Genomic DNA, 26,659 nt, shown 5'->3' with positions numbered 1-26,659 from the left:
ACTAGTTTTCTGAGGGTGTTGGAATTAATCTGAATATTTGTCACCCTGCTACAAAAATTAATGACCAAACTAGAAAATGTTTCATCCCCCCCTTCTTTCAGAGACAGACTTGCAAAGATCAAGATCAGAGAAAAACAAGAGGAGCACAATGCCATTTGTTTTCTATTTTGCATACCCAGTTAGGTGGCCAGTTATTAGCTTCATCCTTTTTATTTTTTTAAGTAGGACATTGTATTACTATTTTAATTTCAATAGGGACAGCCAGGCTAATTATTACTAATATAAGTGCATCAGCACGTATGGAGTACTGGGTGCTAGATATTATTAAGTTTAATGATTACAAATTTGAGACTTATAATTGTTTATTCCTCAAAAGATATTCCCCCAAATGTCTCCTATACATTTGAATCTATTTTTAGAAGCATTATGCCATTCTATGGAAACATTTTTAAAAATTATTTTAACCATTTTTTTTTTAGTACTGTTGCTGGAAAAAAGATGGTTTCTGCTCACTACAGTAGCTGTGATACTAAAAGAACGAATAGCACTAATAGAACCTACACAGATAAACAGGGAGATAACTGTGCCTACGAAAGCTCAACATATGTCACTAGGCAAAGAATGTAGTACATTTTTTCAACAAGTGTTCTTTTAAACATCACTATGAAAATCACTACAACAGATGTTGCAAAGTAAACATCAACAACAAAATTGCAATGTGGAGTCTACAATTTGAGAGTATTTTGATGGAAAGAGTGGGAAAACAGAAAAGTCCCTATTCAAAGTCTGAAGGGATCTTGTTGGAAACCATGGTTTATGTATAATTGAAAAAAATCACTCTACATAAAATTGCAAGTGTGTATTGTACAAAAAGGCCCAATTATCCCAAGGATTGGATTTTTTTTCAGGCATCTATATGGGTCTCACTACAAGCACATCCAATTAGGTGATGCAAACACGGGAAGGCACAGAAAGTCTAACAGCCACGAAGCTGAAACTGCTCATTAACAAGTGTGTACTGAATGCAATTCTGTGTTTACCAATTACACCGGTGAAGGCCCCCAAAGGTTTCACTGCCACACTGCTGGGAAAGGCCTGTCAGTGGATTAAATAACTTATTTACCTGAATTTCTGTTTCTATATCCTTAAAAATCTGATTGGTGAAATGGGAGATTGAAGAGGACTACTTGTATTAAATATGGGCAAAGGGCAAAGGACTCAGAGATGACAGCAAAAGAGCATCCCTAAAGTCAGAATTTCACTTTTTGTTCTTAATATGGACATCTCATAGAGGTGTTGTAAAAGTTCCTTTCTTTCACTCTTCAATACTAATTTCCTTCCTTATCTCCAAGAAACCACCATAGCCTTCTAAATAGATACATTGAGACAAAGTGAATAGTATTTGAGTACCTGCATAATTCGTTGGCTATGAATGCCTACCAAAAATTAATTTTTCCAAGAGGATGACAAACTATGGACTGCATATTGTATTCTTTTTGCACTCTTAAGTCAGTATCTTCACACCAAGGATTCACTACTGCTCTCTAGCATATGACTTGTATATACTCAATGTGATTTATTTTTTGACTTCTCAGACATGCTTTCATTGCTAGAAATAAAATTATTTCTCTATTGGAAAAGGAACTGATTCTTTTAAAATAAAAATTAGATAAACTATGCAAGTGCATTAACCTATAACTTTATATTGGGTTATACATGATATGTCGGCTGGACAAGTTTTTGGAAATTTCACATATTTTGGGAAGCTATAATAATATCAATTATTTAATACCTATATTTTAACAATCAATATTCTAATCAGGTTCTTCTGATTATACGGAAAATATCTGATGCCATAAAAATAAATGAATGCAGCACAAAAACACTACTGGGAAGAAATATATTTTATGCGGGGATTTATAGGAATGAAAAAAATCAATGAGATGTATATATAGAAATTCTCTTGGCGATTAAAAAGAAAACTCAAATGAAATCTGCCACTTTGCTGAGAATCTTTTTGTTTCAGAGCTTAGTATTTCTATTCTAAATGGAACTGCCTACAATACAAGTAAAATCTGACAATGTATCTTTATCAGTCTCTAATATATACAAATGCTCCTTGACTTATGATGAGGTTATGTTCCTATAAACCCATAAGTTAAAAATATTGTGATTCAAAATGCATTTAATATGCCTAACCTACCAAACATCATAGCTAGTCTAGACTACCTTAAACATGCTCAGAACACTTACATTAGCTTACAGTTGGGCAAAATCATCTGGCAACACAGTACACTGTAGAATATCACTTGTTTACCCTCATGATCCTATGGATGATTGGGAGCTGCAGCTCACTGCCACTGCCCAGCATCCTAGAGGCTATCATACCACATATTACTAGCTCTGGAAAAGATAAAAAAAATTGAAGTATGATTTCTATGAATGCATATCACTTTCACACAATTGCAAAGTCAAAAAATTTTGTCAAACCATCTTAAGTCAGGGACCATTTGTATTTCGGTAAGGATAGTAAGTGTAACTTCTTATGCTTCAAGAACCAGAACCCCATCTCTGCCCATCATGTGATAAAGAATTTAGCTTTGCCTAAAAAAGTCTGCCTTTTGCCCTTGGGTCCTGGTAGGTGATATCTAAGCTTTGGAATGTCATGCCTGACTGCAATGTCTTTGTTTGCCAGAGTGCTTTGGGTTAAACCAGATTGTCTAAACGGTGCGATTTAGGGTGGGGTTTAGACATATCAGATAGTCTAACAACATTTTTAGGGTGGGGATTTAGGTCCATGGTATCAGCTCAACCTCTGGAGATGTAGTTTAACTACATGGACAGTCAAAGAGCCTATGTGATGGGGCCCCCATAAAATCTCCGAACACCAAGGCTTGAGTGAGCTTCCCTGGCTGGAAATACTCCACAAGTATTCTCACACATCATTGTTGAGAGAAATAGCACTGTCTGTGATTCCAGTGGAAGAGGAAAATTGGAAGCTCCAAACTTGAAATTTCCTGAACTCTGCTTCATATATCTAATCCCTTGGCTAATTTCAATCTGTATCCTTTTACAACTGTAATAAACTGTAACTGTGAGTACTACAGCTTCGAATGAGCTCTGTGAGTGAATTATTGAATATGAGATTGGTCTTGGGGACTCCCAGACTTGCAATTTGTATCAAAGAGAGGGTGGTCTTATAGGCAGATCCCTAACTTTATGCCCCCAGAGTGACAAATTAGCTAACACTGATGAAAAAAATCAGAAATAAGAGGAACTTCAGGTTTATTTTGTTCCCACAGTTCAATGATGGCACCAAAAACTTACTCTCTTTCCATATTTTCACTTTCCAAGTTCTCAGCTTCATCCTAAACTTGCCTTCTCCTAGTGGCTCTAAAGTGAATGAAAACTTTGCAATACAAATCCAGAAAGAGGAAAGGTCTCTCTTTCCTCACCACTGGATTTCTAATTACAAATAAAAATATGACTGTATCTACCTTGGTCACATACCTTTCTCTGGGAAAAAAATCACTATGGCCAATATAATGCCATGCCCTGACTAGTTTAGACAAATTAAATCTGTGGCAAAAACTAATTGTGGGATCAGTTCTGAAAACTTCAGGACTGACACACCATGGGTGAGTGTTAGAATGAATACTACAGAGGTGACCACAATGTCCACTGTAGAATCCCAGTGTTTATCTAAATATTGTTCATGCACAAATGTAGTCAGCATTTATTCTAGTAAACTTCTACCTCTATGTCCAAGCTCTGTATCATTCAGGATGTAATTAAGAATGACTCATAATTTAAAAAAAAAAAAAAAAAAAAATTTATATATATATATATATATATATAAAAGGAAATCATATGAGCATGGTAGTTAAGTCCCGGGAATAATAGAAATGTAACAATGAAGAAGAACAAACATCCTACACATTCCATTTTCAGAAAAATTCTGAGGACAGATAAAATTTCAGATTCTAAAAATTCATGTAAGAGGTACAAACCTGAGATCAGTAAAAGTTATACAAAAAGAAATGAAAAGAGAACTAGGAAGAGTAGTGCAAGATGCCAGCAGCATAATATCTCAGAAAGTAGCAGTAAAATATAATTCCTGAAGGTAAAGGGTTTACCTTAAAATGCAGAAGCTATATTGTTTAAATAGCAGAAAATTCCAAGATTGATAAACTGTTTCCATTATAAAGAAAGGACACTTCTAAATTATTTTTATAGTACAAGTTTAACATTTACCCTAGCCTTTAAAAATACTGCATTATAAAAACGCAAACCACTCTAATTCATAAATGTCATTGCAAAACATTTTGTAATATTAGTTCTAACTAGAATATTACAAACAGTACCATGTTTAATAGGAGGCATTCATAGTGAAGTCAGAAATAGGTCAAAATGCTTAATATCAGCACTATTATTTTTATATTTCCTATAGGTGTCAGTCTACACAATTAGGAAAGAGATATAGATTAGTAGTATAAAAATTGACAAAGAAGATGGAAATAGATGATAAAGTTTTAAACTTGGAAAACTCAATACCAATTGAAAAAATATTACAAACAATAAAAATTTTAGTAATACTTCTAGGTATCAAATTAATAGTTTCATTAGATATGAAACTCCATAGAGACAGAAATTTTACGTATGAGGTTAATTCAAAAAAAGCATGGAAAAATAGAATTAGAAGATAATACTAATATTTCTATGAACTTTTTGAAGTATACTTCTATATATAATATATATTAATGTATTATTAATTATATACATCATATATCAGATATATATAAACATGTATATATCAGGATATATAATGAATGAAAGGGATGACTATAAAAGCAAAAAAAAATACTTAGGGATAAAATTAATAAGAATGTGCAATATCTATATGCAGAAAACTTTAAAATAGTACAGAAGGACATAAAAGATGACTCGAACACAATGAAATACATACCGTGTTCTTGGAAAGGAAGATTAACATAATGAAAACACCCTCACTCTAAGGTAACTTAACAATTTTTCTTTGCTATCAATAAAACTAAAAAAAGTTTGGTTCTTGTTTTGCTTTTATGTAAGTAGATGTGCTGTATTTCAACTTTATTAAAAAAAAAAAACTAGCCAAGAAAACATTAAAACATTGAAAATCATATTTTTAGATATGCACATAACAAAAACAGCAATTTATAGAATGATAAAGATAGCATCTTAATCCATAAATAGCAAAGTAAGGAACTCATCTTTTTTCTACTCCCCAGTGTGGGTTTATACATCTGGTAGCATTTTAGAATACCCTGGAAATTAAAGAAAGAGAGAGAAATACGTCCAAGGCCTAGGAGCACGTCTGAGGTGTGACCCAGGAAGCTGCATTGAAAGTCTCTTCATAGAAAGTGCATTCTTCATGCAGGTGGGGAAAGATATACAGATACAGAACTGTGTGTCTGTAAGGAAATTGCTGAATAATTCAAATAAAAATAATACTTATTTTCTGAGTTTCATATCACTGATCCGATTTGTACTGTGGGTCAGATGACCTGAAAAGACTTAGCTTAAGCCTCACAGATCTCAGAGCTTCATGTGGTATTTTCTATTTCCAGCAAGTTGAAATATTCTGCTCCTGAATTTGTTGATCACTTCAAAGTTATTTAGATTATTTCCCCCAAGATTTGCCATTCGTATCTGCAACAACTGATATGCGGAAAGACAACATTTAAATATCCATCCTGCTAAAGAGAACTCAGAAGCACATTGAAAGCAAATAAGTCTTGGGATTCACTCACTGAAAGCTTTTCACAAGACAGTGATTTTCCAAATATATTGTATGATTTTAACCTAGAATATGTATTTCTACCCTCTTTATATTGCTTATTTATTTATTCCAAATTGTAATAAAGAGAGGGAAAGTGTACCATTGTGGTATAAGTGAATTTTGGAGTCAAGTTGGCTTGAGGGCCAACCCTGCCATGTAATCTACATGCACAACGTGGGCAAGTACCTGAATTCTTCTGACCCTCGATTTCCTCATTTGTTAAATGTGGATAAAAATATTCATTACAGAACTGTTTTAAAGATTAAATAAAATAATGTACTCAAAGTACCTAATTCATAACAGTAATTCAATAAATGTAATTACTACAAAGTGATTCAAGTGCAAGTATAAATATATATTTCATGGGCAACTTACAACAGGCCTTTCCTAAATAAGAGAGTTAGGATCTTTAAAATTACTAGCACAGAACTGACAGTGGAGGTATTTAAGATTTTGTGGAGATTTTGAGTTTGAAAACTATGGTAATGAACAAATGCATAAAAAGTTTTATCCCTATTTTTAAGCTAAAATAAAACAAAAAAGGACATCTTGTTAAATAAAATGCTGTGAATGACACTTATACACCTTCAATTATTAATGTAATTAATTTTCATTTATCATTCCTCAATTGCTGGAAAATTTTCTTAATCTCCACCCTCTGTCATTCCAAAGAGATTGTTAAACATCCATTTTCTGAAGATCCAGAGAATGTGCATATTAAGAGACTGGCCCTGAGTCCCCCATGCCCCGCATTTGGCTCTCTACTTGTTCAGTACTTTTCTCATTTTACGACTCAGGGTTCTTGAATCCTGTTTCCTAGGCCTTGTCATAATCAAGAAAGTGATGTCATTTAAAGAGTTAAAATGAAACAAAATAAAAAACCAGCAACAATAACAACTTGAGGTGATCTTTAATTAACCTGTTTGGCATAGTCAATGGATTTTTCTCATTTGCTTTATGTAGTAGTTTTATGCAGCTGTGCTACGAGGACCTTACAATATATTTTGTCTCCCTTAGCTCTTTAACAGATGTGGGAATATGGTACAAAGGCCCTGGATATTTTTCTTCCACTCGCTTTATCCCTGTAAAAGCACATTATTCCTGCTCTGTCTGTGTGTTACCATTGACATTCCCAACCACATATTTAATTTGGCCCCATTTAAGTGACCCACAAGCCATAGGAGGAATTCTAGAACACAAATTTTCCCAGGTGCGATAAAGGACTACAGAATCAAACTTTCTATGTAGATTTATATAGTCAATATACCTATATTCGCTATATATTTTGTGTGCATACTAAAATTCCTCCTAAGCATAATTCTCAGTGCAGGAAGTATTATTAAAGCCCTAAGGTTTTTTGAAGAGCATTTCAATACATTTGCTTAATAATGTAATTAAATTCAGTTGGTAATAATTTCAAAGATGGAATTTAGAGTTGGGAAGAAAAAGGGAGTTAAAGGTGTTAGGAAAGAGGGTGATGTGAATACTTTGGGAATGTAGCTACTGAAGTCCATGGGATAAAAGGGCATTTCAAAGTTGCACATTCTTTTAGCCTGAAGCTTGCGGAGATTTTGAAGGTGGGAGTAAAGAATGTGAATGTTAGAATGACAGTTCTCTAAATATAAGGGACCAGGGAAAGTCTCACTATCACAAAGAAAGGACATATTTAAGTCAACTTATCCTGTAAATTGTATTATTTAAGTTGCAGCAGGATTCTTTAAGAATATTTACAGTAGCGGAAGAGAAATAACTCTTCATTTACCAGATAACCATGTGATAGGTGTGGTTTAACCAACCTCATTTTTGAAGTCATATGTAAGGAGTCAAGCTCTTGGTTAAAAACCAATGTTGTTTTATCTTTCCTCAGTTATAGAAATTATCATCAATTTTTTTGTCTTCTTCCCTTTTTACTGATATCCTGGAATTCCAATTACATATAGGTTGGAGCTTCCTAGTTTATCTATCCCATTTCTTAACTGTACTTTCTCATTTTTTTTTATATCTCTTTATCTTCCCGTGATACATTGTGTAGTTTTCTCAACTCTATCTTTCAAATTATAAATCATTTTTAATTGATTCCTGGCAAGACATTTTCTGTATGGGGAATTTTAAGTTTTCTATAATGATATATTTCGCACCTAATTCTCGTATTAATTCTTTTTTCATATTTGTCTGTGCTAGTTCATTATTTTATCTTCTAAGGAAAGCCATTTTTCACTTTTCTTTAAGTACCCAAGATACGCTTATATTAAAGCCTTTATCAGATATTACAATAAAAGTAACTTTATTTTAAAAAATGAAAGAAAACAAGGCCTGACCATAAGCAATTACAAAGGCTTTTACCTGGGGAAAACTGCCCACCCCATACGAGACTTGGTGCACAGCCAGCACAAGTCTGGGAAGGAAGCTGCAGTCAAGAACTCAGGCCCACGTGGCTGGTCATGCTCTTTGCATATTTGCATTCTTGGCCCAGAAGTCTTCATTCCTAGATCTCTTTATCTCAGGCCTTGGGCAGAGGTCCTCTTCAGGTGCCTCCACTGAGGCTGCCTTATGGGGGTTAGGGAAGAAGAGGGGGACCTTGAGGACACTATTCCCCACTCTGACTCAATGCCCTGCACTTTTGCTCTCCTTGCCTTTCCCCTTCACCCTCCTTTCCATCCTAGGGTCCATAAAACTGCCTGAGCCTCTTGCTCCAGGTTCCCTCAGCCCTGAGATAATCTCCATGTCTGTTTGACCATCAGATCCTGCACCACTACATGAGGAAAAAATGAATGAGGGGAGTTGATGTTTTCTCCAGGTTTATACTCTTATAACATCACAGTAAGTGATTAAAAGCTGAAGCTTTCATTTTTGGCTTGTTGCTTTAATTGGCTACTCTGACACATGACAGCCCAGCTCTTCCTCTTCCAGTTCACCTGAGCTCCTGACAATATGTTATCATAAGATTCTACAGTATTACTCAATAATTTTGCTTTTTTAGAAGACACAAATACAGTTAACCTTTCAAAATGATGTCTAATTCCTCATAGGAAATATAATAAATATTGAGAAAATCAATATGAAGAAAAACTGTTATTTGGGTCTCCCTTACACCACTAGCAAGAAGTCATTCATTAATTTCTCATCCTAAATAACCCACAGAGTCTTTGGAATGATCTTATTTCATTCTACTTCACAGAGCTTTCATACAGGATCTTCACATTAAGATTTTAACTTTGGGATTTCTAAACAAACAGGATACTAATTGGCATTTCGAGGATATCTGTTACTCTTCAGGGTTATATATAACTAATACTAAGGCAATGTGGTGTTGGAAAGAGCGCAAGCTCTGAACCCAGTGTTCTCATTTGGTCTCTTGACAGCTACATAACCCACAGTCGTTCACCACCACTGACTCCTCTACTTGAAAAGATTGTTTGGAAGATCAAGTGAGGCTACGGTATCAACTCATCAGCATTTCTTATACTCATAAAGCTTTGCATGAACAATAACATATTTAATGGGTATTAGCAATTAGTACATTCAGTCTCTCTGAACAACAATGGCATAATATCTATATTGATAATGCTGGAATTGTCAAAATACTTTTGGAACATACTACTTTGAAAATGCCTTCATAATCTACATATGAGAAAGTTATTTTTATTAATTTATAGTCATATCTTACTTTAAAATATTTAATTTGCAACCTCTACCTTTATCACCTGTTTTATTTACCAAAGTTTATTCCAGATTACTTGCTATTGTTTTCAAAGACAGATTCTCCATTTAAGGATACCAATTTGCCACTATTTAGGAGTTTATAACAGCTTTATTAAAGAAAGGTTTTCTCTGGCTTAGAGAAAATCATTGTCTAGAACAAGACTCAACCTCATAATTTTGTACCTTAGACAAGTTACTCAACATCTAAGATTTGATTTCCTTATCTGAAAATGGGAGTAATAATAGTGTAAATGCCATAAGGTGATTAAATAAGATATCATGGGCTTAAAACATAAACAAGAACTTCTTCATAGGAAACTCCATGTAATTGAATTGTAGCGGTTTTTACTACTTGTATTTTATTTTGACCCCTCTGTGACACTGGGCATTCTTAAAGTTAGTATATGTTTAAACAACATATTTTGCAAATAGTCATGGAAAAAACTGATATTTAATATTTATAAGAAGCAAACATGACCAGGGCGGCCATTTGAAACTATTTATATATAAATCTTCATGAAGGAAATAATCTAAACCTGAGAATGTAATTAACACTATTTAATCAAAGTTAGATTGTTAATACTTTACTTTAAATAGTATTTAATATGTATATATGTAAATATTAATGAATATTCACAACGTAGAAGTTTCCTAAAAATCACACATTAATTATAAATCTCTTTATTTGCTTATTGTTGGATTTAATTATTTGTTTGCTTTTAAATGTTTGAATATTTGGTATCCAATTAAAAATGGAAAATACTTTGAAGTCTTCAAGTAAATTCCATGAGAGCTTCTCTTGTATTTTATAACATGATCTATATCTACAAACCTGGAATTAAGACATAAAGTTCCTCTTCAAGCTAATCTATTAATATTCTTCATAATTAAGAAATGTACATAACCTCAAATATCGATTTTGCTCATTGATGCCTCTGTAGTAGTTTATATCATCTAATCTCCACATGCTGTTATTATAGCATTACAATGCCCAAATATTTTAAAATTATTCCTCAGTAGGGTTCATGAAGGAAGAACCATTAAACACCAAAAAAAAAAAAAAAAAAAAGGGTAGAATCTCATTGAGAAAAAGCAACTAAATCCAAGGAATACAGAAATGGTAGTTAGGACAATTATTTTTTTACACATTGTGATCGTTAATTGTTGTGTCAATTTGACTGGGTCACAGAATTCTCAGATATTTGGCCAAACATCATTCTGTGTGTTTTTATATGAGATTAACATTTAAGTAGGTGGACCAAATAAAGCGGACTGTCGTCCCTAATGTGGGTGGGTCTCATCCAATCAGTTGAAGGCCTTAATAGAAAAAAGGCAAACCTTCCCCAAGTAAGAGAGAATTCTTTCTTACCTAATTTCTTCACCCTGGGACTTTTTTCCTGCCTTTGGACTTGAACAGAAAAATCAGCTCTTCCTGCATCTTGAATCTGTCACCTTTCAGACAGAAACAACACCATCAACTCTCTGGGTTCTCAGGCCTTTGGACTCACATTGGAACTATGACATTGGCTGTCCTGGTTCTCCAGCTTGCTGACCTACTCTGCAGATCTTGGAACTTTCCTGCCTCCATAATCATGTGAGCCAATTCCTTATAATAAATCTCTTTACATGTACAACTACACACACACACACACACACACACACACACACACACACACACACACACACACACATCCTATTGGTTCTGTTTCTCTGGAGAACCCGAATTTACCATGTAGCGCCTCTATATAATGTAAACAAACCAAATTTATGAAACATTTCTCATTTACTTTACTCTCCACAAGTCTGAAAATCACAGACTATGACAAAACTGGAGATTCAAGCAGATTATGATTAAACTTGATTCTAGGAGCCAGAGGAAGCCTGACAAGCAAGGCTGAGGCCTGCATAGATTGAACCCTAAGGAGGATACCACTTGCCTCTCAGAATCCTGAGCCTCCAAAAATATGAGAGGAACCTGAATAACTAATATATAATTTCTCAACAAATGTGTCTCCTTGAATTCATATACATGAGTGAGGCAGCTAGAGATAATCATGCCAGGAGAACTTTGCATTGAATTTTAGAATTGAGCAACACTATATTGTAAAACTTCCCCCAAAATAATCCCTGACTGACCAAATTAATCATCCCACTGTTCATTTTACTTAAAAATTAAATTTTATTGACAGCACATTCAAATATCTAGAGTAGAGGAGAAAATGAGAAATATAAAATGTTCTCTAACTCATATTTAAAGATTTTTAAGCATCAACTTTAATATGTAATTTTAAACATATTTTTCCTATATATTTATTTATACTATTTTGACAGGTATTTGGGATTTCTAAAATAACATTATATAATGTACTTTTTGAGATTAGATTCCATACAGTAACTACCAAAATAACAATGACAGAAATAGGAACAGGGTTATGATTAGGCTTGTGTTGTGAAGGGTATCATTTAACTTAAGACTTAAGGACAGGTTTCTGTAACTAATCTGATGTGACTTGATACTAAAATTGTTCCATTTTGATATTTTTAAAAAATCTATTAAAAAGTAGAAACTAAATAATGTTTTTCCTTCACTAACAGCATGGCATTTCTTTTTTTTTCCTATTGTTCAATTTTTTTTTTTAGTAATCATTGTGTCTTAAAAGTCAGCTGACTCTTTAACTTTCAATGTAATGTATCTCCTTCACAAAAGAACTTTAAAGAACAGTTAAAAGACTTATCATAGAATTATTTCTAATATAAGAGAAGCCACCCTAATTACATAGCTTCTAATATTGCAATAAACAGTGACACATGTTAGTCCTATGATCCCTGGGCATGTGAAAAACTGTATTAAAGATATTACCCAGATCACATACTACTTCTTTATTTTTCACCACTTCGGTTTATTTGTAGGCTATATCTTACAGTATTTGTTAAATTTTGGAAAACCTGTGAGGGAACCAAAACTAACACTTTATACAGTCATGCACCACATCACAACATTTCAGTCAAAGACACATATACAATGGTGGTCTCATAAGAGCGTAATGGAGCTGAAAAATTCCTACCACCTAGTGAAGTCATAGCCATTGTACTGTTGTAGGACAATGCATTATTCATGTGTTTGCGGTGATGCTGGTGGAAACAAACCTACTGCAAAATATGTCGAGGAGGAGTGCCTAGCTTACCCATGTGGTGACCCTCCCAAAGGTAGTGTAGACTTTTAAAATAGAAAGACAAGCACTTGACACATTAGGTCTGACCCCAACTGACAGGGTTTCTGTCTAGTTTGGAATTCTTGTATTTTTAAATGAGTCCCATTCATCCCCATTGCAAAATAATACTTAATAACAGTTAGCTCACACTCACTGAGTGCTTGCTGGGAGCAAGGCACAGTCCCTATTTATAAATTGATTTTCATAACTTTGTGGGGGTGGTATTATTCTAATCCTAATTTAACTGATGAGGAAAGTGAATCAGGGAGAGAATTAGTAACACAATTAGAAGGCTAATGCTTATGCAACTAGTGGCCAGTGTAGATAACAGGAAAATTCATTGCTGTTCCCTTCCATAGTACACTTTCTAACAACCGTGAAATCCAGTGCATTTCTCAGGGCCTTTCCCCATTGTTAAATGATGCATGATTGTGTATATTTTAAAATTTATAGAATATTTCAGCATGACAAAATAACAGATATTCAAAAACCAAAAGAAGGTACCATTTGCAAAATCAAAATTTAATTCATTTATTCAAACAATATATATTATGGGTTTTCTAGGGACAAGGAATGGAGCTGATTATTTATATTCTTTATTGATTGATTGATAGGGTTTTTAATGAAAATATGTATAACTCAATTTAAAGACCCAACTATCTGCTAATTGTTCCTTCATACCCCTTATAATTTTTCTCCAAAAAGAAAAAAAATTATAGCCTGTGTCTTTAAGTTACAGGAAGGCTTTGAACAATTATTGTGCTGTTGTCCATTAATGATGTAAAAAAGGTTTAAAGCTTTATTAAGTTTTTAATATTTATTAATGCATTTTTAAAGTTTGATTTATAAATAGGAACCATAAAAGTCTATTAATTAGCATGACTGCAACATAAACCTGAGATTTGTAACTATCCTTTAAGATTTATATCACATTAAAAACCTTAAGAATATGAGTAGGGATTAGTTTTGCAGAGTAAGTTCTAATCTTAAAGAACCAAGAACATGGCTGTGTTCTACATCCTACAACCCCCTTTTTAAACTTCATATATAAGATAAAAAGCATCTTTATAGATGGGCCAAATTTGACCCAAGTCAGTCAATTTTCTGGAAAATACCATTGAACAGTAACCTGATACAAAAAACTAAGAATTAAATCAGAAATATTCATTCAATATGAACTTGTGATGTTATTGGATTATTTGCTTTGATAATATTTGATTATATAAACATAGTCATTTGTCTTTCTATCAACATTCTATCTAGCTGTATTCCAGCAAACACAAAGGTATTAGGCTCAGTTTGTTGGCTTTTACACTGATTTACTTTGAGATTTCTCCTTTTGATTTTAATATATGTTTTCCCAAGAGTATTACATATTCAGCTCATTTAGTAATATCAAATAAGATAATTAAACTATGAAATTTTTCTCATGAAACAATAATTAATGTATTCTGAAATTTTAAGAATAAGAGTTATAACAAGTAATTGAAAATTACAAAAATGTGAATCAGTGAATTTCTAATTCAGAGAAAGATGTAAATATGATATAAAATTTTTTTAAAAATTAACAAACCAGACATAATAATTTTTGACTTTAAAAGAAATTCGAGGGGTATGCATTGGTTCCAAAATGTCATCTTTCATTTATTTCATATATTTTCAAAGACTGTATTTCTGCCATTGTCTCTAATCTCTTTTTCTGAAATTTGTTTTGGGTAGATATTAGAGTTCCTTCACCAATTCTACAATCTTTTGTAATTGTTTTTTATATTTATATTTATTATGTCTTCATTTCTCAGTGCTAACCTCTAATTCATTAATTCTTTCTGCAACTGTGCCTAATCAAATGCAAAATTATTGCATTTAAAAAATTTCAATGTATATATTTTATTACCAAGTTTTATATATACTTTCTTTGCCTATGTCTACTTTTAATCCATTTTTTATTCCTTGAATTTAGGGTAAAAATAAATATTATGAAATTCCCTAACTTTTTTTTCTATAGAGAATTTATATTTTAAATGCTGTTAGTTGTCTTTCTCATAATGAAATTTCTTCTGATTTGGAATTTGTGCTTGCAGGTTGAGTTCATTTAAGTGAAAGGTTTATGTTTTATTTTTCTCTGTCTTTGTAGTGATTCCACCCCAGACTCATCCAGTTGTACTATGGTTGGTGCCACAAAGTCATAACCTGAAGTTATTATAGTGGAATTTTGGCACTCTTACCCCATGGAGTTATTGGAAAAAGGAATGTTGGAAAAATTTCAACTATAAGCAACAGATAATTTGGTTCAGTTACTAACTTCTTTAGGATTATAGCTTATAGAAAACCAGAAGGATACTTCAGAAAGTTCATGGAAAAATAGACTTGAAACATAATGTAAATCTTTTCATGAACTTTTGGAAGACCCCTCATATAGCTACAGGTGGAAATTGATAACAGGGCTTGATTTTTTTTTTTTTTTTTTTGGTCTAATTCACTTTTTGCAGAGCTCTACATAAGCAATGAGTCAGGTTTTGATCCCCTTTTTTGAGAACTGCATTTTTAGACATTTATATGCACAGGAGATAAACTCTCCATGGCCAATACCTGCATTGGTATGACTTCTTATTTTTTCTATTTTCATACTTTATTTGTTGTTGTATGTTTGGAATAAAGAAGGTTCTTCAAAAAATTAAAACAGCCATTTTGAATAAAAGTATAAAGTATTTGTAACACTTTAAAGAATATTCTAAGAAAGTACATAGATACACATGTATGGTTTTAAGGCTTTATAATAACTCATATGAGTTTTGAACAAAATATTGTAAATTACTTGTCAACTTACGATGGTGTTAAAACTATCACATTTAAATTCTAATATTTAGAAAGTATAATAGTGGTTTGAACTAAACCAATTATTCAGTTAAAATTAGAAGTGGTATGAAGAATGAAATAAAGAGATTTCTATGAGCCATGGCAAATATATAAGCATTCAGACTGTACGAATCTGACTGTGAATATTCAGAGTAAATTTTACTGTACTTATTTTGTAAATATTTGGTGTCTATTTAAAAAATCCTGCAAATAAACAATTTTTATATCTATTGTGACACAACATATTAATAAATTGTTGAAAGCAGATGATATGAAGTGAGAATGAAAAATAAATTTAGATAAGAATTATAAACGCTGTTTTTTATTGAACATTCACTGATACTAATATGCGATATGATATAACTTTTACATAAAGAAGACATTTAAGCTAATGATTAGGAACTCAAACTCTGGAACCCAACAGGCCTGGATATGAATCAAGGTAGGACATTCACCAGCTGCATGCATGGACTTGGCTCAGAAATTCAGCCATTTTTACCTTTAGTTTGCTTATCTGTAATATGGGGATACTAACTATATTTATCTCATAATAGTATTAAGAGGACTAAATGGGATCAAGTATGTAAAGCACTTAAGTAACACTGTGCATGGAGCTAGGTTAAGGCTCAAAAAATACTATTTTGAAAAACAGAGTATATTAATAAACAATTTGTTTCTCCTTTAACATGGCATTGGGCTCAGGGCATTGAGCCGGGGACTGGACCCCCTGCCCACAACCAGGCATACCACCAGTGCCTTGGGGTCCCCCCGGGGACCTGGGGCATGTAGCAGGAGACTGGACCACCTGCCCACAACCAGCCACATCACCAGCACCAGGGAGCATGCCAAAACATCACAGCCCACCACAGCCACCACAGTAACCATGGCTGCCACAAAAGTGGCTAGACATCACACCCTCCACTCAGGTAGTCTGCCAGCCACTGGAGTGCATTGACACAAAGAGAGTCACCACCAGCAGAGACCAAAGAAAAGAAGAGGATGTCTTTCTCTACAAAGCCCATTCTAGAGTGAGAGAAGAAGCATATGTTCTATGATAATATTGGGGGTCTCAACATACCTTTCAGCATTGGACAGATCATCTAGGCAACAAATCAACTGAATAACCATTACTCTTTCAGAGCGAGAGAAGAAATCTAGGGTTATCAGTGGTGGGAAGGGGGATGGAGAGGGGGATGGGGAGAGACTGGACAAGGGGCATAAAGAATAAGTACAATTTGTAACAATATACGTACTAGTAATATTGATTTGATCAACACATGTGAACACTGGATCCCCAAAATATGTATAATTATGATTCAATAAACAAAACAAAACAAAACAAAAACATGGTGTAAACCTCCACTAGCATTTACATTTCTGAGTTTTAATATGTATATACCCATCTCTCACTGGCACTAGACCACGAATTTCTCAAGAAAAGAACATTTTTGAATCTCAATGCCCAGCAGTGTCTAGAATAGATAAATAGATCAATGGAAAGCACATACACATTCCTTTAGAGAGTTCCCAAACAGGAAACAAAATCCATTCACTGAAACACTGGACATTTCCTATGCAGCCAAAATCACAATGGAACATTTTTATGAGTAACAATGAAAGGCATTTTAAAGATACTAAATAATCAAAAGAGCAAGGCTTTCCTAAAATAGGATGTTAGGGTTAAAATACCTGTGAGCATATAACATCTCAAAGCAATTGCTATAAACCTCGGGGCACTGCTGAGTTATTCAAAGCTCTCAAAGATTTGGTACCAGTAATGATAATTTCATCCAAAGGTAAGGATAATCTTTTTTCCTCACCATTTTTTTTTTCCTTTTTCAGGCAGGTGAAAATGTGTGTGAAGTCATCCTTTTTTTCTCACATTCTCTCTCCTATCAACTTGATTCTATACTGTACTATCTTGAGTTGTCTGAGCTCAAGTTCCAAATTCTATTTCTGCTTATTTGTTATACTCTTCACAGAGAAATGTTTGCTCAAATTGAGTGTCTGAAATGCATGACATAGGCAATTTTCATGGTAAGAAAATCACTAGCAAATATAGCCTTCTATCACTTTTCAGGCACAGCAGTTGCTGATGTTAATAAGAGCTATTTTCTTATCATGTGTAAAATAGATTTCATATTGATTGGTTTGACTCAGGACTAAGGTCTTCCAATTAAGATTCCTAAAAAGAACTGTAGAATTAAACCCCAAGTTAAACCAAGCAGAGATGCAAAGGCATACAGATATCCATACTCTGCTCCAATTCACAAGCAATTCCACACTATAGACAATGTTTCAATTTCATCCTCAGTAAGACTATGTGGAGAAATGAAAATGAACTTTACATTTTAAAAATCACATTTTACTGCTGTAATTTTCTTTCTTCCTTTAGAATCATTCATTTATCAACCATTAGCCTGTACCTTAAATCTCACTACTTTTTCTAAAAGCAATTTTGTTTTACAAGTGCATTCCTCCAAAAACAACTAAGACCCATGGTAGCAGAAACGCGGCACAAAAGTCACTAGTGCAGACTCTGAAGGCTTATTCCTACAGCTCCTGTTGTGTTTTTCACTATCAAATGATATCACAGAATCATAAGTACATAATATGACGTTTCTGAGTTCAGGATACAGGAGAGGGCAATGAACCACTATTTTTCACTTGAACTCATTTTTATTTTGTCAAATATCAAGTTTAGGCAGAATATTGTTTTCCCTGAAAGATGATTTTTTAAAAATATATTTCCAGTTATAAAATACACATTTTTAAGACACACAAAAACCCACACCCGCCCTAGATGGGAGCAAATATCTTAATAGAAAATGCAACCATATTGTCATTTCGTTCTTTAATGGCCCAACTACAAGGGTCTGTCTAACCACTTGAATCTTCCAAATTCCCCAAAATATCTCCGAGAGGCTTAGTTTTTCAGTCTAGTCTAATTCAACTATGAATATATAGAGACAGCTGAAGACCGCCTACTCAGGTAAAATGGAGACCTGAGCAATTATCAGAGTAATTCAAGCAAAAAATTTCCTACTGTGGAAGAGATAATGTTTGTGCAAACTATTCAGATCGGTCATCTATGATAATTAAATTCATTAACTTGCTCCTTCACTTCACTTTGCTTATGAAGACACAGCCTTGTTGCTATTCAAAATATACAAACAAGCATCTCAAATATTTATTTGTGAGTTTACAAAATACTCCACTGATTACTTGTAAAATAAGCTAATGGGTCTAACAAGGTATAGTTTCCAGAGAATTAGATGAGGGAGTCCCTGGAAGGGTACAGAAAATGGGGAAATGAAGGATAAATCCTCAGTAAGCTGTTTTCGACTCTCTAAAATTTGTCCTCCTATCTAAGTGACCTTGCTGTAGATGAATCATGTACACAAGCACATAGAAACACACACACACACACACACACACACGCACACGCACACACACACACGCACACACGCACACACGCACGCACACACGCACACACGCACACACGCACACGCACGCACACACGCACACACACACGCACACGCGCACACACGCACACGCGCACGCACACACACACGCGCACGCACACACACATACACACGCACACGCACACACACACACGCGCGCGCACACGCACACACACACACGCACACGCACACACACACACACACGCGCGCACACGCGCACACACACACGCGCACACGCGCACACACACACGCGCACGCACACGCACACACGCGCACACACACACACACACACACACAGTTATACTAATTATCAGCCACCAGAAATCCACATTCAAAATTTAATTAATTTCATAGTTTAATAATAATTATAATAAGAGGGACAGTTATCTTTTAAGGCAACAAGTAGATTCTTCAGGCAACAGATAGACTCTTTCAAACATTCAAGGATTTAGAGACAAAGGTACCTATAAATCCTTTCTAAAAAAAATACAATAACCTCCTTAATTCCCACCACTCTCTAATCACACAATTTCGGTTCTTGCCATGCTGTTCTTCAGCTGTCACCATCGCTCGAGGCTTCGCTCTTATTGAAGCCACTTCCAGGGACTGAACACACTTGTTTCTCTCCAGCTTTTTCCCTCACCAACCATAACTATTAATATCACATTTGCTTACTTGAGTGACTGATATTTTGGCAGGGACAGAGGTACTGACACACCCTGATTAGAAGGAAGTCAGGAAGGGCCCCTATCTGTATACAAGTCTAGAAACTCTAGAGAGAAACTAGTTAAAAAGAAGGAGAATCTTGATGAGATGCCTAAATTTGAGAATAATTGTTTTAAAAATCAAGAACATACTGTTGGCTAGACACGGCACAGGAGGTGGAAACACACGGAAGCAAGGAAGTTACTTCTGGTTAGAGGGTATGACTGCTTCAAGCCAGTTCTGAATTTCCCTGAGGTAAACCACTCTGTAAATGTCATGCGTATAACTGCAAAACAGAACTTCAGTGAACCCACTGCCATTCAAGCTCAGGGAAAGCCAGCTGCTCCAAATAGATTAGATATGATTGGACTAGTTCAGACTGGATCCAGGAAAATGTCTTATTTACTGTCTGCCATAGTTCACATCAATGATCAGCCATTTCCAGAGAGGGAGAATGGGTCTCTTTGCTTGATACTGATGCCAAATCAGGCTGGTCAACAGGTAAAGCAAGTAGCTGCTGAACAATGGAAAGCATGTTGCTTGTAGTTCCCCCGAGGGACAACAAATGTTACTTGGACAGAGGTGTAGAAATCTGTATTGCAACACCTAGAAGACGGATTTTCAGTGTGTGAGAAAATCATTCTGTGAAGAACTACCTACTTTGTCCTTAATGAAGCATATAGAACTTAATATGGGCTTTTAACCTATATAAGTTCTGTATCAGATAAGACTTGATAGGCAAACCCTAAGGTTAGTGCAACTTGGCCAAAAGAAGCAAGACAGCTTGCTGAAGACTTCCAGAAGACAATATATAAACAGTAGTGCACCAGAACTAATAAAAACCACACATTCTTCAGATTGTTGTGATATAGGAAAGAATGAAAAACATATTTGTCTAATGGAGGAGATCATAAATGAGAAGGAGAAAAAACGCATTGTTTTGGTTGAATCCCAAAGAAGATGTGATGAATTTATCAGAAAAATGATGAGGACGGGGGGGGGGGCCTTGCCATAGGTTTCCATGGTGACAAGAGCCAACCGGAACACAATGGATTTCTAAATTAATTCAAACATGGAAAAGTTCCTAGTCTGATTTCTATGGATGTGGCTTCCAGAGGGCTAGATGGTGAAGATGTAAAATTTGTTATGAATTATGACTACCTAACTCCTCAGAGGGTTATATTCATCTAATTGAAAGAACTGTTCATAGTATTGAAACCTACTAACGTAAAGCAAGTGAATAAACCTTATCTCTGCTTTATGAAGCCAGTCAAGCAATGAATCCCACATTGCTTCAGTTGGTCAAAGACAGAGGCTCAGGTCATTCCAGGGGTTAAGGATGCATGGAGAATGACCATTTGTACCATTGTCACACAAAAGTGGTGGATTTAATACCTTTAGAGACAGGGAAAATTGTAATGGAGTTTATTCATAAGAAAGATTTGGGGCAAAAACTCAAAACTGTGTTATGTGATGCTGCAAATTTATAACACTGAATACTTTGAAAGTCATTTTGTGTCTGTTGATATACACTCCAGTTTTAGTACTGGTAATTCAGAAGGGACTTACCAGAATAGTAATGATAGCACTTAGTAATATTATGGACTTAATGTCCCAAATATGCACATGGCATGACCAATAAGCATATGTATATCCTACTAACTGTGGCTGCACCCGTAATTGGTATCTAGTGCCAATAGGATATTCTCAATACGGCTTTAGAAGTATATATAGATGTCTATTTTTCATAATCGCTCTTTATATTTTTTGTTATCACACAACATAGCAATTTAGAAAGCATGGCACAACCAGAAATAGTGGCATGTAGCTATTATAGTTCACTTTTTGCTATTTAAATTGAATATTTCTCTACATTACTGAAACAATTTTTAATTTTTTTTGTACTAGAAAATACAAGTATTATTTTCACAGAAGTACATATACAGTGTTTGAACCATAATAATTCAATGAAATGTGGCCTTCCGGTGAAAAGTAGTTGAAGATTAAACTAAATGGAAATTGTATTTTATTTTCTAAATATGATGTCATGTAAAATTTAAGAATTCTGCATTTTAAAATATAAATACTAAATTGACTTTTAAAAAATAAAACAAAAATCCAGCCAAATAAGAGATTACTCCGAATGAAACACTCAGAAATAAAAATGTGCTAATAAAACTGATGACAAACGTTGAATCCATTTCAGTTTAAAAAGCAAATAATCAAACACTTGGAACTTACTGTTATAAAATAAAATATAAGGATTTTAATCCTTGATAACATAAATCAAAATAAGTAAATAAATATTAGCAATTAGGGTTTGGGACTCAGTGGAGGATATAGTAAGTATGCTATTTTTAACATCTTACAAAGCAGGGATTTAACGGATGTTATCTTAAATTGGACTAGATAGCAGAAAAAGCATAATTAATACAAGCTCTCAAATTTTTTCAGGATTTTTTTTTCATAGCATAATAGGGATCTTTGAAAACTAGTATGTCTCATAATGAAGTAAAATTAAATATAATGACTTTTCTTAATGTAACATGCAAATAATTATGTCATTAAAATATCTCTGTCTCTGTTTGTTTTCCAGCTGTATATATGCATTGAGAGATTATTAAAGTAATGTTCATTAAATATTAATAATTGTTACTGGTAGGGTATAATTTTGGCTAACTTTTAAAAATTTCAATCCTTATACTCCTTTGTGTTGATTGAAATTTTTATAGTATCAATCAGAAGGTATTGGGAATGATCGTTTCCATAAGGAGAGAAACTGTGTGACTAGGGACATTGATATGAGGAAACCGTTCAGTCTTTCCTGTTGGTAACTTTAGAATATCAAATCGTGTGAACATCTTAGTAACTGGAAACAGCAAATTAAGCTAACATAATTTTAGTGATTTTTATCAAGTTTATACACCAAAAAAAAGTCATTAATATTTAAAACCAGTTGAAATTTACAGTCCAATTCTACTCCAAAGACTCTATGGTTGTATTGATATGTATCAACATAAAGATTGTGACAAACTAATTAAAAAAATTCTTATGACTGATAAAGGGCAGAAACATTGTTTCTACATAAATAATATTATATAATTATCTATCTCCATTTAATTTGAAGATGATGCTATGACTTCTCATTTACTTAGCTGGCAAAGCAATGTCCAGTTTAAAAAACTGAGATGTCTCTGCAATGTAAAGATGCTGTAAATTGTTTAAAGACCTGTACAAAAGTTTTATTGCTAGAAGAGAGAATATAGATGAGTCTTCCTGCTAAAGGGATACTTGGTATGGGGTGATAAAGTTGGAAGATGATGACAGAAGAGAGTCAGCTGGACACAGAGTAGACAATAAAGAGGCGTTAACAGGAAAAAAATATTGTGAGATAATATCCATGCTCAGTACAAAAAATTACACGTATTCCTACAAAACTCATTAACATTCTTCATAAAATAACTACAGCTTGAAGTACCAACATGACATATAACTGAGGAGATCTAATGCAGGAGACTCACAAGTTTGAATCTGAGAATTTTAAGAAAATAATATACAAACAAAACAGCTTACAAACCTCAGAATAGTTTTATATAAACACTCTAAATAAATTTTCAAACGTTATGCTATATTTACAAGACCACCAGCAGATCTACAAAATCTAAGTCACTAATTATGCCAATAAATACTAAATTAAAATATTTTTAATTTACAAATTTTTCCTGTGCACTTTAAGAATAAAAATGACAGATTTTCAAATCAGTACTTTGGGACCCATGACATTTTGATTGAATTTATATGTCCTATTTCTTTTGTTTTAATTTAAACTTCTGATTTAGGAATCCTAACCAGCTCTTTCTTCTATTGCTAGTTCAGTCTTCTGAATTTCAGATTTTGTCATGAGCTTTATAAGAGGTTATGCAATTTACTTTCCCTGTCTTTTTCTAAGCTAAAACACAAAATAAAACACCCTAATCCAATTGCTCAGCTGCGAATTATAAGCAGTCCTGATCAGTCGTATTTTCATCTCATGGCACTAACAGGTTAGTTTTCTCCAGAACCCACAGGAAAAGAGGATCAACTTCCCATTATTAGAAAGATATCTCTGAAAAACGATCACATTGTATAATGTTGAATATACTAATTATCCCGATTTGAGCATCACATATTGCATACAGATATTGATATTCAACTCTTTACCCAACAGATATGTAAAATCATCTATGTTACAATAAAAAAAATTATTTAAAGAAGTTATCTCTGTTGAAAAATAGCAAAGGAAAGCCAGAATCGATATTTATGCATACTATTCAATATATGGCACTTATGATTTAGTTGTAAACCAATGTTCTTGGATGGGGTTAAGATGAAAATGTGCTTCTGGCAGTTTCAACCAAGCACCATTAAAAAGCCTGCACAATTTCTAAAACTGATTAACTCTTGACTCTAGTTCAAGTTCTAATTCAGCAACATTTGCCTCCCTCAGCAACTCCTGCTCCACCAGGCTTAGGTAATTAAAGTTATGGTTTAAATCCTGAAACAGCAGTGTTCCAAAGGTGGGGAAAAACAAGTTGTGAATAGTAAATAAATTGATGTAAAGTGAACAGTGCCTGTACACGGTAAGCTCTACATAAGTGTTTGCTGCTATTATTATATTTTTATATCACTGATTATAAAATGATTGTCAAGCATTGAAAAGAGTGTTTTATTTTTTCAAGTGGCTGGCTGGTGTGGGAATCCGAACCTTTGAGCTTGGTGTTACAAGGCTGCACTCTAAGCAACTGAGCTAACCAACCAGCCCCTAAAAAGGGTGTTTTAAACAACAGACAAGGCCTAATCATTCAAAGGAATAGGGCCTTTGATTGTCTCACTTGGGAAAGTATTCCTTTACCTCATACTCTTGCTAATCAAAAAATTTTGGATTTTTCTTCTTTGGAGCTGCCATTTTTTCTTCTTCTTTTTTTTTTTTTTTTTTTTTTTTTTTTTTTTTTTTGCAGCTGGCCAGCAAGGGGATTGGAACTCTTGACCTGGGTGTTGCAAGGCCACACTCTAACCAACTGAGCTAAGCACTGGAGCTGCCTTGAGAGTCATTCCAAAGCCAAATGAGGAAATCCATCTCATTATTTCCAATGCTGCAAATAGTATTTCCCAATTTGGTCATTCACTGTAGTTATGAGGCGTGGCTTTAATATATTAATATTAACAACAATAATAACAAAACTCAAACTTACTGAATATTTTATATGCCAGGTACAGCACTAAGTATTTCATGCTTATAATCACATTTGATTAACATTAACAATTTCAAAAAACGTTCTTATCCTTAGTGATCAAAAATATATATTACTGGGACATTCTAAAGAATGTGATGAAAGCTTTAAAGGTGATTCCAACATAAGAGACCACAAAAGTTTTGCGTCATGATACAACTCATGACCGCTGGGGATAAGGAAGGAGAACACATACCTGGATGATATATATTATAGTATTTTGATTAAAATAGATTGTCACAGAATTTCAAGATCAGAAGTTACTAGTACCTTGAATTCACATAAAAATCATGATAATGAATGAAAATCTGAAATAACTCATATTTTGTTTAGAGACTCTTTCTCCTTTTGGAGGGTTAGAAGAGCATTTGGGAATATATGTCAATAGATATGTTTTGGTATTGATGACTATCAGTGAACCATAATAGAATGATCTGTTCTCTAAAGCTTCGGTTAACCATCCCAAAGTAGAATCTTTTTTTTTTTTTTTTTTGTCGTTTTTTCGTGACCGGCACTCAGCCAGTGAGTGCACCCGTCAGTCCTATATAGGATCCGAACCCGCGGCGGGAGCGTCACCGCGCTGCCAGCGCAGCACTCTACCAAGTGCGCCACGGGCTCGGCCCCCAAAGTAGAATCTTGAAGCCTCTGTTCCCCACTGGTTAAATGGGGATAACACCCACCAAAAAATAATGACTATAAAACACATGATACAGTGCATGGCATGTAGTAAATGCTTAAGAAATAACAGCTGCAATTAAAAAGTTGATTATTAACAGTCAAAAAATTTACATCTTTCAGAATATCAAAGCACAAAGACATTAAACTATGTTTTACTGCATTAAGTCCTTCTTGGTTTTCAGCTATTCATTATACCAAATGGAAAACTGAGTCAATCTCATAGTTTTGTCAAAGGAAAAAAAATCTTTATGTACAAATACTACTGACTCTGCTATAAGGAAAAACCTAATGAGGAGAAATTAGTTGTTGCAAAGAAACAGAAATTTTATTAAGATTTGGATACGGAAACAAACTTAAGCTAATAAGAATGGCTAAAAGTATAATGTTCTTTTCTCTCATTAATGTTTCCTTGTACTATATGATTGCTGTTATTTATTCTGTGGTCACTTAAACAAGACCAAACTCATTCACGTGTAATATGGCTGCAGTTTTTAGACGGCCTCATTTTTGTGCTTGAAAAATGAAAATATCTGAAAATGCAGTAAAAGCCGTCTGCAATACTAAAGCTAAATTACAATGCTATTCTTAAGGTTATCAAAATAGAGCAAACAATAGCTCAAGAAAAGATCCATTGCCATGGCATAAAATGTCAAATGCCACGATGGTTCTCCTTCTGATAGCTACATAGGAAAAACGTAAGGGATATTATGGCATTTTAGTAACTCTAGCAGCTACAAAAGTTCATTGTAAAGAACAAAGGCACAAAAGAGACTAAGCTAATCAGTTTTCTCCATCTCTCTGAGTAATTATTAGAAGAATAGACTCCAAAAAGAGGTCATATATTGCCTAACTAAAGAGTTCCTCTGCAGAAGGGAGCCGGGTAATTCTTGCCAGTCAAAGGAGAACGTAGAATTAAACCAACATAATTGCTGCAACCTATTAGTGCTGTGCGGT

General features: G+C 34.0%; 1 protein-coding gene and 1 pseudogene across 1 annotated transcript in view; one reads left to right on the top strand and one right to left on the bottom strand.

The window, feature by feature from the left end:
* Positions 1-26,659, bottom strand: part of NAALADL2 (N-acetylated alpha-linked acidic dipeptidase like 2) — a 757,732-nt gene that overhangs the window by 98,161 nt on the left and 632,912 nt on the right. The window lies entirely within an intron of this gene.
* LOC134386157 (probable ATP-dependent RNA helicase DDX5) lies at positions 12,625-21,350 on the top strand (annotated as a pseudogene).

Source organism: Cynocephalus volans, chromosome 1, assembly GCF_027409185.1.
Source record: "Cynocephalus volans isolate mCynVol1 chromosome 1, mCynVol1.pri, whole genome shotgun sequence".
Taxonomy (NCBI): domain Eukaryota; kingdom Metazoa; phylum Chordata; class Mammalia; order Dermoptera; family Cynocephalidae; genus Cynocephalus; species Cynocephalus volans.
Note: the sequence above shows the minus strand (reverse complement) of the source record. Positions and strands in the feature narration are given on the sequence as shown.